The sequence below is a fragment of the Rhinatrema bivittatum genome, chromosome 2 (genome assembly GCF_901001135.1).
Source record: "Rhinatrema bivittatum chromosome 2, aRhiBiv1.1, whole genome shotgun sequence".
NCBI classification, from domain to species: Eukaryota; Metazoa; Chordata; class Amphibia; order Gymnophiona; family Rhinatrematidae; genus Rhinatrema; species Rhinatrema bivittatum.
This window is the reverse complement of record NC_042616.1, coordinates 321,455,204-321,467,766: the sequence shown is the minus strand read 5'-3', so window position 1 is coordinate 321,467,766 and position 12,563 is coordinate 321,455,204.

Sequence of the window (12,563 nt, the reverse complement as noted above, 5' to 3'; positions counted from 1 at the left end):
CCTCACCCCAAGTTCAGAATGCCCCCTCCTCCAGTGGAATAAAATGTTGCCTAATATGTGTGCCTCCCCAGAGTCTCTCTCTCTCTCTCTCTCTCATGCTCTCGCTTTCTTAGTTAATAGCAGGCCCTACACATGATCAAGGTCACACTTTAGATTTATTGTTTTTCGCTAATCACTTTGATATATCTGATTATATTACCAAACTTTTAACCACATCAAAAACTTGGTCAGATTAGCAGATGGTCCATTTTTCTCTGGTTACTCAGACTCATTATTCAAACGAAAATAAAATCTTCAACATGGTTCAATCTAGGAAACGTTTAGTCCAGAAAGTTAAATGTATGAGCTGTCTGATTTCTAAGTTGATAATTTTGAAACAAACCCTGCGGGATTAATCAGAATATGGAAGACTGAAATAGGGAAAGCACTTACATTTATGATTATGAAACATTTTTTAATCGCTTATATACTAGGCCCAAGGCAATGCACAAATTTGAACATACATAATTCAATTAATATAAAACAGAAATATCACTCTTAAAATAACATACATTGGAAGACTTGTGAGAAAATGTTGAAGCAGACAGAGGTCAAATAAAATTTAAAATCTTAAATTACAGCCCTGCCGAAATGTGATATGCTTCTCTTGGATAAGATAAGTACTATTGAGGCTGCTTTATTTGAACATTATGAGATATAAGAGAAACTAAGGGGGTCATTTTCAAAAGTGATCACACGCAAAAATGGGGGCGGAGTTGGGGTAGAGTCGGCCCGCCGGAAAGAGGAGGAGTTGGGGCGGCACCGGGGCTGACTCTGCGGAAGGCATCACTGATGGCAAAAGGTAAGGACCCTTATCGCCTCCAGTTTCGTGCTGAATAACTACACCTTTTATGATGTAGTTATTCGGTGCGCAAGCCGGCAGCCAGCGCATCGCAGTGGTTGCTATGACTGCCAGCTTTGCAGGCCCCCCACCCCCCCCGCCCCCGTTACCGCCGGATTTTCTAAGGTTGCAGACCTTAGAAAATCCAGGCCTAAGTACCTTAGAGGCACCTTAATATTTAAGTGGAACATTTTAACAATAAAAAGTCTTTATAAATGGCTATTTTGACATAAAAGTTTTTCTGGAAGTATATTGTTATGTGAAAGTGTTTTTTTTCTTGTGATGGCAGGCTGCTTGCAGGCTTGAAGCTAAAAATAACACTAGGGAAATTGAAGTTTTCCACAATGGCTGCCTGAGGTTTTCAAAATGGTGCCGGCACTAGCTGGCAGCCAATAAACAAAACGCGATTGGGCCCGATGGGAAAAACCCCACATGTGAATCTGAACTGGAATCCGAACCGATTCCGGTTCCGATTCACATCTCTAGAGATCAGACCTAGCTCATAGCTATCTCCTGATCATCAACCCAAGGCAGTACTGGAGTGCTTTGGAGTCTGTGGAAGTCTGCCTGTGCCTGGTCCCAAGCTACAGCAAGCCTCATCACTATCTGCTGTTTGGCAGTGGAGACACACCTTTGTCACTCCTCAGTTGACACATAGCAAGTTCTATAAGCTTAACACAGAGTCTACTTTCTTGGATGACACAGTGTTCTAGCAGGCCACAAGTACATTGAGGTCCACATAGGTAGACAACTAGTAATGTGGGTAGAAGATTAGTGGGGTAGAGGACTAGTGATGTGGCTACAGTTAGCAGCTGAACCCATCCTCTATATTCAACCAGATAAAAATGCCACCTATTCTATTCTAACAAAACCTATGCAACTACATAAGGATGGGTAAATGTAGGCCTAACCACCAGCGTGTAAATATGACAGAGTAAGCTTAAAGTGATCTGGCCTTGTGTTGTAGGCTCACCTTCTACATACCAGGATATCTTCTACAGATTATGTGGTAAAGTAGCGCTCTGTGTAGAAAAACATTACTCAAATAGGGGTCCTGGCAGGCCTCCTGCCACCCCCAGATATCAGCAATCCACTGGCCTAGGCCCATCCCTCAAACCCTTTATTCTGTGAGCATGAAAGTATATGGTACTCCCTTCCATCCATCCCTGCATCCTCAACATAAGTAGACTTCATCAAATGCCCCCCGCCAAAACACCCCATCCTTTCAGCCGGCTGATGCTCTCTCAACTCCCCACACCACTGACTACCATAACAAATAGGCCCACAAAAGGTAATGGATGGGAGAATGTCAGGGACCAGGGGGAGGAGGAATAGTAAACTATAGGCAGATAACAACTTATGTGGCTAGAATATAGCTAGATAAGTGGCTGTGTCTGGCACATTAATTGTTTAGACAGTTAACTGTTGACCATATAAATGGTTTTCGATGATAGAACTCAATATAAATGTAATGTACTATTATAGAAAAGGCAGTGCATGGTATACCCACATAGCATGTACACAGCTGTCTCTGATGCAGACAAGACAACACATGCTTTCAATGTGTTCCACAACAGCAGTACACCATACACAATAGTAGATGAGATATGTATTTCATTCTGCTGTACTGCAATACGATGAATGCTGTAGCTACAGGTATGCTACTCCCACACTATATGTTTGCATTGCATAAGAGAAGCTAGGGCTATTTGGCCTCAGAAGAAAGATATTGGGAGCAAGTGGGTCACTTTGGCGGCACAGCTTTCAGATTACTGCCAATCTCCCAGACCAATATATCTCCCACTCAGCCTCCACTTTGCCCCATAAGTATGTATGTGTCAGTCTGTGTGACACAATGGGCAAGCTACATTGTTGGAGTTGTCAAAATGTTGCTACACAGTGCCAACTACCAGCAGATATCAACTCATTTGGCAAAGTGGCACCCCTCTTATGTTGCCAATGTTCTAAACCCCCTCTAAACCGGCTGAGGCCCAGGCATTTGGCCCAATCTATGGTTTGGGTCTCAGCATCGGGCCTGGGTTCTGCCCAAGGCCCAGTAATTGGGACCCAGTCCCTGGGTCATATTCTGTCATTTGGCCTGTGTCAGGGCTGAGACCTAGCATTGGGACCCAGTCTCTGGACCAGGTTGTAACATCAGGCCTGGCTTGGGCCCCAGCTTTTTCTGAGTCCCAGGCATTGGGCTCCATCTCTGGTTTGGGTCCCAGAGGGCCTGAGGCCCAGCATCAGGACCCTGCCTCTGGGTCAAGTCCCAGCATCGGGCTTTGGTTCAGGCTGAGTCCCCTACATCTGGATTCAGTCTCCAGACCAGAACACGGTATCAGGGCCTGGGGCTCGGGCACCGGCCTAGGAGGAGGTCCAGGTATTGGGACCTTGACTCCATTCAGGTCTCAGCAATGGGCTTGAGTCCTGGCTGAGGCTCAAGTATCGGGCCCAGGCCTGTATCAAGAAGCTGGATCCCAGAGGCAGGAAATGTTTAACATTTCTGGAATCTTGGTCCAGATGCCAGCATTAGGTGTGGGCCTTTGCTAAAACCCTGGCGTCACACTCTGGCCTAGGGTGAGGCCCTTGCTTTGGTTCTTGACCTATTCTGTAAGCAAAGGGTTACCGTTCAGCAAGGTTCCAGCAGGCTCCCGCAGTATGCAGCTTGAGGGCATCGTTTAGCTCGGCGCAGCACCACGCACATCGTGGCATGACTCTGCCCCCTTTTTGTCATCAGCAGCCCGGCTGGAAGTTCCTGCGGTAGCGCGGGAAAAATACTGTATTTAAAGGGAGCGTTCCAGCACAGTGTCACCTCCGCTACAGGCTTCCTTGTGCTGAAGCTTTGGTGGTTCCTGCCTGCATTCTTGTCTGCTGTTTGTCTTGACCTGGATTGCTCCTCGGACCTGCCTTGTCTTGCTGCCTGCCTTTGGATCTGTTTGCTTTGGAACTTTGTCTGCTGCCTGCCCCGACCCGGACTGCCTCTTGGACCTGCCTTGTCTTGCTGCCTGCCTTCGGATCTGTTTGCTCTGGAACTCTTGCCAGCTGCCTGCCCTGACCGGACTGCTACTCGGACAACCCTGATCATCTCACAGAAGGTGGTTCTCTACATTGTTTCCACTATCAGATCCGTAACACAAGGTCCCAGCTTCGGGCCTGCACCTAGGCCCAATGGATTAATTTTGTTTTCAAAACGAAATGTGAAAACCAACAAAATTTAATTGGATTTTCAATGGTTTTGCTTTAATAATGAAATAAAATAGAAAATTTCATGTAATTTCCTATTTTGTTTCTCCCGAATGCTCATCCCTAATAGCTTCTAATAGAACTTTGCCTTATGTTCAATGAGGTGAACCTTTTGTTATGTCACATGTCTTTGCCATTATTGGCATCACTAAATAAACTGAGCCCTGAACATTTCAGAGGTGACTTTCAACAACATGTGTAGGCATGACACTAACCTATTCCAAATACAGCCTTCAAATAATAATAGACAGCATCCTTTATAGCCTCCCCTAGCAACTAACATAATCAACATGACAGCCCAAGGGCCAAGGCCTTTATCATCTTTACATGCGAGTTGACTGTTTGCTTTTCTAGGGATAGCAGGGCCCAGATGTGCATGGTCAAGTGCATCCCCTAAGAGATGATAGCTTGCAATGACAAGTACATGTGGATATATTCAGATGCTCATGGATGTCAACTAGGGAATCCGGATATAACATGTAGACTGTGTGATTGATGATTGTAGCTGCCAACTTGTAGCTGTGCCTTTAAACAGCTGAGGAACTTGTGACTCTATGAGTTATAGAGCACTCGGTCCATGTCCTAGGCCCTGCTAGAGTTACATTATACCTATGCAGCTATCTTGCCAGCATGTGAAGGCTAGGACAGAGTCAAAGGCATAGCAGAGGCTAGCAAGAATGTGAAAGCTATGGCAAGCTATGTACACTGTGTTGTCAGTCCTACACGAACACTATGACAAGGCATGACTCTTTTGGACTGTCAATCAATATGAATACATTAGGACAGCAACATCTCTTTGGCACTAGGTTTATTTTGTGTCTACTTTGTCTACTACTGTCTATTGCTCTTATTGGTCTATTATCACAATGTTGCCTAATTAGACTGAAGAGGTTTCTGTTTACACTGACCCTGATAGGGGCCCTCTGAGTAAAAGAAAGATACAGATGTACCCAACTAAAACCACTGCTGAGCTCTCTTCCATGCAAGGGGAAGGACTACATGAGGACTAACAGACAAAGTAGTGTTGTATAATTCTTCTGTAGGTGGACATGGGGAATCCTGAGGTAGATCTCGAATGACGTCTAGTGGGATGCCATACTGTATAGCCAGATTATGAAATACACAGCAGACCATCACTATCTCTGCTACTCTGCGTGAAGTAGACATTAAAGCTCTCCCTGCTTTGTCCAAACAGCAAAATCTATTTTTTGAAAACTTTGAATGTGCATTCAATGACACAGAGTGTAGAACATAAGGCCTTGATGAACCTCATCTCTGCTGGTGTGTTTGGAAGAGCAACAGGTGTAAGAAGCCAGGTCCTGCAACTATAGCCAGAATCTTCTATGGCAAAGAGAGAATGGCTGCATCACTCACACACCCGTGAATGTATCTTGATGCCAACCCATAGCATGCTATAAGACACAAGAAAGTAAGCTCTAGCTTGACATGAGGCATAAGAAACTATTTCAAAACCCTTAGTCCATGCCTCCTTTTACTATATCACTATATGTACATTACAGCATTTTGTTATGCTGTGTCAGATCTTCGTGAATGGAAAAATGCATCTGGGATGCATACAAAATGTGTCCATGTCACTCACAAGCAAGCAATCTACTCCCAATTCTAGCACTCCTATAATCCTGGAGCTGTACATCACAGCTGCCACACATGTCATTGCAGAAAGACATCAACCTTGTGGTGCAATTGTTCATGTCTCTGGCTGATCAGCAGAATGACCTCCAGAAACACTCATATGTCAGACATGAAATACTGAAAACCATTGTCCCAAAAGGCTACTCCCACAACTGCCATTGACCCCATGTACCCCTGTGATGATGAAGGCAAACTATGGCTGTCAGAGCAGAAGCACTGTAGACATGATACTGATATTGGTACTGTTAGCTGAGGGCCGACAGAGCACATCTGACCTAGGAGTCCAAGCACTGTGCAGCCAAAAGGTTTTCAGTACATGAGTGACTTTTCAACAGCTCCAAAGAGAGAGAATTTAAACTGCCACTTGTTTTAAGCTGACAAGTTGAAAGTCTGTAGTGTTTGATCACACACTGACCTTAGTGGAATGTGCTTTGTAGGGACACAGAACATTAGTAAGCCTCAATAGTATGGAGAGGGCAAGCTGGCCCTGGCACGATGGTTTGTTGACCTAACTATGCAAGCCACTTGTCATGTAACTGATGCAGTCATGTCCCTGACAACCCCCCATATCACTGCTGTTTGCTATAAACACATAGCTGAAGAGGGATGATGGAAAGAAGCACCACTCTTACCTATTAGCTAATCGTCACAACAGAGGCTGCCTTCAAATTGTTCAAACAGACCAGTTGCCTAAGTATAAATAAATTGTTCACAGCTCCGGGTACCTGGTGACTATGTCAAGAATTCATAGTCAAGTGTCAAGACTACTTGCACATTGATAGAGTGGAAGAGCTTCTGTTGTGGTAGATCTCTTCCCTGCCACAGGGCGGGATGATAGCTACGTTAGTGCAGTCAATAGCTCCAAGAAAATTAGGAAAGATCACAATGGCATAAAAATCTTATTTCAAGTCCAGCAAGTCCTGCCTTTCATAAGGGAATCTTATGTAATGATTGATACAGTTACATACAGCTGTTATGATCTGGACCAGACAGCAGGAAAAAGACATTTGGGATATTCTCCCAATGCCATCAACTGTTGTTTGGAACGAGCCAGATGCCATAAAATGGAGCGTGCACAATAGTTTGGGTGAGCCCTGGTATAGCGTGGGTCCTCTCTGTAACCAGATCCAGCTCCCCTCTGAGTTCTTCATATAAATCCATGATAGCCTGAGAGTTCTGGTGACACCGCATAACCACATGATCATTCTCCAATTCCCAGCAATGTAGTGCAGGGATGAAAGATGCACTCCCTTACCATCTACATGCCCTCCTGATGTAGGCCAGCACACTCTTCAGCAGGCAGCTCTGGCTCTGGTGTGGGTACTTTCCTTAGGAGGGTGGTTGTACCTCCCTTGCCTGTTGTAGTAGTTATTCTATTCTTGTTGTTGAGCAGCCTGAAGAGCCAGTATCCTTCTACTAGTACACAAGTTTCCCCAAACATTCTGGCTTTAGGAGGACAGGGCAGGTCACAAAATGTTTTGTTGGCCCATCAGGGCTGTGTAGGTGTATCCAAGAGAAGGCTCTTTTTATCACATATGATATTAACTGCGATCCACAATACTGGCTGTTGTCATGTGATAAATCTTCTTTTTATCCTACCACCAATCAAAAGATGTTTTCATATCCCACTTTAAATCCAGCATTGTTATGCGATATTTTGACATAAAATGCAGTAGAAGTTGCTCATTTGCATAAATTTGCAGGTTTTGTGTACTAATTATCTTATTTAGATACTAACGCACCATGCAATAAACATCATGTTTATCGCTTGCTAGACTCCATTTAGCATGTGATGATGACGTAACACAGCTTGATGAATGACCATACAAGAAGGCTGAATACAGGCAAACAAATGTTTGTGGCTTGCAAAAGTATTCAACCCCCTAAAATGTCAGCAATTTGTGTGGATTACAAGTGATTCTTACAGAGATTGTTCCAGACAGCATGGGCCCAATATTGAAAGTGCATTCAGCGAACTTTAGCTGGATAAGCGGCACTTATGTGGTTAAATAGCGGCCACTGAATATGCATTTACGATCAGAGACCTCTGCTTAACCTTTTAATAAGTCCTTATATACAGCCAAAAGTAACATGCATAAAAAGTAGGCGTGTACTGGGCTGATCGGGGGCAGAGCGAATTAGCCTTACAATGTATATGGCTAACTACAGATATTCGGAAATAGCCACATAAGTTACATCTACGTTTAGACTCCCCACGGAGCATGTCTAAACTTTACCTGGTTGAATTATCCAAATAGGTGCATACATATACAAAATTATTCAGAGTAGTTAAATCACAAGCGGATTGTGATACATTACAGGAGGACCTTGAAAGACTGGAAGATTGGGCATCCAAATGACAAATGAAATTGAATGTGGACAAGTGCAAGGTGTTGCATATAGGGAAAAATAACCCTTGCTGTAGTTACATGATGTCAGGTTCCATATTAGGAGCTACCACCTATGAAAAAGATCTAGGCATCATAGTGGATAATACTTTAAAATTGTCGGCTCAGTGTGCTGCAGCAGTCAAAAAAGCAAATAGAATGTTAGGAATTATTAGGAAGGGAATCACAAATAAATCAGAAAATGTCATAATGCCTCTATATTGCTCCATGGTGAGACTGCACCTTGAATTCTGTATACAATTCTGGTCGCCACATCTCAAAAAAGATATAGTTGCGATGGAGAAGGTACAGAGAAGGGTAACCAAAATGATAAAGCGGAATGGAACAGCTCCCCTATGAGGAAAGGCTGAAGAGGTTAGGACTGTTCAGCTTGGAGAAGAGACGGCTGAGGGGGGATATGATAGAGGTCTTTAAGATCATGAGAGGTCTTGAACGAGTAGATGTGAATCGGTTATTTACACTTTCGAATAATAGAATGACTAGGGGGCATTCCATGAAGTTAGCAAGTAGCACATTTAAGACTAATCAGAGAAATTCTTTTCACTCAACGCACAATAAAGCTCTGGAATTTGTTGCCAGAGGATGTGGTTAGTGCAGTTAGTGTAGCTGGGTTCAAAAAAGGTTTGGATAAGTTCTTGGAGGAGAAGTCCATTAACTGCAATTAATAAAGTTGACTTAGGGAATGTCCTCTGCTCTTACTGGCATCAGTAGCATGGGATCTTCTTAGTGGTTTGGTACTTGCCAGGTTCTTGTGGCCTGGTTTGGCCTCTGTTGGAAACAGGATGCTGGGCTTGATGGACCCTTGGTCTGACCAGCATGACAATTTCTTATGTTCTTATGATAGCCTGCATTTCCCCCACTTGGCCCAAACTCCTTAAAACTCTCAGATCTCTCTATTTTTTTAAACTTACAATACGTCTCTAGCTGAAGTAAAGTTACGTGGCAGGAGACTTCGGCGTGCGCTGGAGCACTTAAGCATTTACGCACACATCTCTTGGCCAGGACCCAAGTCTCCCATGCCCCACCCAGACTATGCCCAGGCCCAGGCCCCATTTTTGGGAACAAGTGAGGTGTGTGCGCTGAGGGAGATATACGCACATCTGGGAAACTTTTATAATTGCTCGGCACCCCGCCAGCCCTTATGTGTGCACATCTCTCTAATTTGGCACACACCAGGCTTTTAAAATTCATCTGTATGTGCAAAAACTATACAGATATCTGCATATAAAAAGAATTGTGTGTGTGTGTGTGCTTAAACATACATGTATTTTTTTCAGAGTGGTGATCTTGGTATTTTTATAAATTGTGTGGCTCTCACTGTACAATGCAAACTATTGAAAATTACCCCTCCTAGAAAAGAAAAGCTTGCTTTTCCTAGAAAAGAAAAAGCTTGCTCTACAGAGGGATCAATCCCTCTACAGAGCTCAGAACTGTATTCTAACTGGATCTGGTCCCTTCCCTGACATCTAAGCGCCAGTACCTTAGATAGATTCTCCTTCTCCCACTGAGGTACAGGGGGTGCTTTGGAGGTTGGAGCAATGTGCAAGTGGCCAATCTTTTGGGGGTTTTAAGAGGGGTTCTGCCACTTGGCTGCTACATTTTGAGGTAGATTGTAAAAGCCTGGTGCACGCATCGATTGAGGGATGTGCACACAAGTCAGGCTTACATGGGCCCAGTGAATTTGAAAAGCTGCACAGATGTGCGCTCATCTCCCACGGTGCCCCACATCTAACTTCATTTCAAAAAGGGGTATGGTTTGCATGGGCCATGGGCAAGGTGTGGGCATGCTGGGGTTAGGCCAAGGGAAGAGCCCCTAAATAGTGACGTGGGCCCAGGCCCATTACCACATACATTTATTTCTGCTATGGAGGGGGTGTAACTTAAATAGCACCCAAAATCAGCCATTTCTGATGGGCTAAAGGGTCTATGATAACTGGGGGAAATAGAGGCTATTAAACTAGGAGGTTGTCAAGGACCTAAGTCTCAATTTGGCGAACTGGGGGATGAAATGGTGAAACTAGCAATGGCATGGACACCCTCCAGTTATAAAATACCTGACTTATGCTATAGAAATCTGATTTATGCAGCTAGGCATGCATACACTTAAAATTGTGTGCACGTTTCCACACGGCCATGCTATTTTATAACATGCATACGTGTGTGCATGCAAGTTATAAAATGGACATGCCCCTAGGTACACGCCAACATATGTGCATGCATGTCCACCTATGCGCTGGTTTAAATGTTACCGTCCCTGGGATAAAACATGGGGAAATAGGAGGGAGATTTGGGCTGCTCAGCCCACTATATTGATTGTAAAAACTTAGGGGGAACAGAAATGGGATTCATGTCTCTCAACCTACTACATATTTTCTTATATGCTGGGGAGAAAAAAAATGGAGTATTTGGGCCACTCAGTCCATGGAAGTCAAGAACAGTCTGACCTCCCCCACCCCCCTGCCACCCATCTACAACCAGAGAGAAAATTCCCTGCCCCATTGGACTTCAACCCAACAATCTATGCCCTCATCCTAACCCCCTGAAAGAAAATGTTTGGGCAAACCAGAATCTAAAGAGGATCCTAAAGGCAAATGTAAACTACTGCTGTCCCCTTCTCCCTGAAAGGTGGCGAGCATTTCATGTCTGGTACCCATGCTGCAGTCATAGCTTCATCTATGATACCAAGTCCTGGCAACTTTACCACCCACACTGGCATCTTTTATATCATTAGGGCTGAAAATGGATTGCCCCCATTCAGAGCAAAATATGTTTTCATAACTTTTTCTGGGATATGCAGGCCCTGTTGAGTCCCCACATTTAAAATATGCTATCCAATTAGTTTTTTACTTGCCAACTCAGGATATTTTTCTAAGTCCTGAATTTTGTTGAATCAAGTCCATAATGATTTAATGATTTGTTTTTTCTATGTAATATCATTGTAGGAAATAGCACAGCTGCAGTGTGAAATACTTCACCTGCTTTGACCCAACACTGATCTTCAATACATCACTCTATTTTAGTTTAAAAAATACATTATATACTTTTAATTTAGATGGAAGAGTAACTTCTTTTAATGTTTTATATTCCAGTTTTATATTCCAGTTATTATAGAATGTTTTCCTGCTAATTTCAGAGTGGCATCAGTAGCATGGGATCTACTTAGTGTTTGGGTACTTGCCAGGTACTTGTAGCTTGGATTGGCTACTGTTGGAAACAGGATACTGGGCTTGATGGACCCTTGGTCTGACCCAGTATGGCAATTTCTTATGTTCTTATGTCATCCAAACAGTTTTCAATAGCAAATCATCTTTCTGCCCTTATTTGAAATGCAGGAATTTCACTTCATCTATAAATCTTTCTGCCTTATGCATACACTTTGAATGCATCTACATTCTACTGATTACAAATGTTTTTTCTACATTTTTTATTCTGCTTTTTTGGCAGTGTAGCAGATCACTGTAAAACTACTTTAAGTAAAATGGTCTCTGATATTTAAGCAAGAGAAATACAGTTTTGTAAAGAATAACAAAAGATAGGAGGAAAACTCACAATTGGCAATCATGGTCACACAAATCCTGCTCATTATCCAGGTATTCAGCCATTGACAAGGTTATCATCATCTCATGATCACTGATTGCAATAATGGGCAAAATCTGAGTACAAATGATTGTTCCTAGCAATTGTAATCCAATCAATCCAGTGCCAAGGAGCAAATGGTTAGAGAATACATAGAGTTTCTGATCAAGACTCACAATATTTCAGTTGATGTTTATAAAGCAGTATATATCAAAACAGAATCATCAGGGATTTTCACAAGCAACTGTTTTACCTGAGGAAAAGAGAATGCAGATATATGCTGTTGATAGGAAGAGATAATGGAAGTTTCAGCCTTAAAAGAAGTTCCCCTACTCCCTCTTGTTTTTCTCTGTCATCTAGAATAAAAGCCAAGATTAGGTGGGAGAGAAATGAAGGAACAATTACTCAGTCATGCTTTAGATGGGGAGAAGGGGGACTTCAGAAGCATTCTGTTAAATTATATTATGAAAAGGAAAATTAGTTTCTTACCTGATAATTTTCGTTCCTGTAGTACCAAGGATCAGTCCAGGCTGCTGGGTTATGCCTCCCCTCCAGCAGATGGAGTCAGAGAAAAGCTGAAAAGCACCTCCTAGATATACTGGTGTGCCACCTGCGATCCCTCAGTATAAAGAATATCAAAGCAGAAGAAATATATAATCATACACTTCTGCTGAATAATAAACTGTTTAAACCCAACCAATGACTAGATCAAGTAGGACTACTGCCCTAATAAAACAAACAATCCTGTCTCCCGGAACCCAACAGGAGAAAGGAAACCCTGTAAAACTTGCCTGTAACAATGA